This window comes from Buceros rhinoceros, unplaced genomic scaffold, assembly GCF_000710305.1.
Source record: "Buceros rhinoceros silvestris isolate BGI_N320 unplaced genomic scaffold, ASM71030v1 scaffold10690, whole genome shotgun sequence".
NCBI lineage: Eukaryota > Metazoa > Chordata > Aves > Bucerotiformes > Bucerotidae > Buceros > Buceros rhinoceros.
In genome coordinates this window covers 8,344-9,047 of record NW_010390168.1, presented here as the reverse complement: position 1 = coordinate 9,047, position 704 = coordinate 8,344, and the positions used below count along the sequence as shown (strand labels likewise).

General features: G+C 52.0%; 1 protein-coding gene across 1 annotated transcript in view; it reads right to left on the bottom strand.

The window, feature by feature from the left end:
• The window catches only part of SCYL3 (SCY1-like 3 (S. cerevisiae)), a 12,628-nt gene that overhangs the window by 6,601 nt on the left and 5,323 nt on the right, over nt 1–704 (bottom strand). The window lies entirely within an intron of this gene.

Here is a 704-nt window from a genome sequence, read left to right as displayed (position 1 = left end):
GGAATCTGCGTTCCACGAGAGAGCCATTAGTATCACGGCAGCCTTCCAGGTATTCACGGCACTTTCCCTTAACCGCGCCTTCCCCCCGATCTGTGTCTCCCTCCTCTAGAGACAGCGTCCCATCGCAGCCGCTCCCTCTGCACGCACCCTCACCTAGAAGGATGAGGCTCTGCAGCTGCCTGAGGCTTTCGGGCACAGGTAACACCAACAGGAGCCAGACACAGCCTGTAAAACCCCACGCCTGGACCACAGGCTATCACTAGCATGTTGAGAAGCACCACCACACCTGCCGCCAGCACAGGGAGGCTTCCTGCTCCGCTCCGCTGCCCACTGCTGTGGCATCAAACTGCCTAAATGGAAAAACCTTTCATCCTCAAGAGGTGCCTGGTGCCAGATTTCCTTTTTATCCCAAGTTGCATCTAAAATAAAGCTACTTCTAGGAAAGAGGCCAGGGAAAGATTCGCACAGGGAGGCTTCCTGCTCCGCTCCGCTGCCCACTGCTGTGGCATCAAACTGCCTAAATGGAAAAACCTTTCATCCTCAAGAGGTGCCTGGTGCCAGATTTCCTTTTTATCCCAAGTTGCATCTAAAATAAAGCTACTTCTAGGAAAGAGGCCAGGGAAAGATTCTTTTTTTCCAGCATATTAGAAGAAGCTCCCTGATATTTGAGAATATTTTGGATCTGGGCTGAAGTACCCACAATG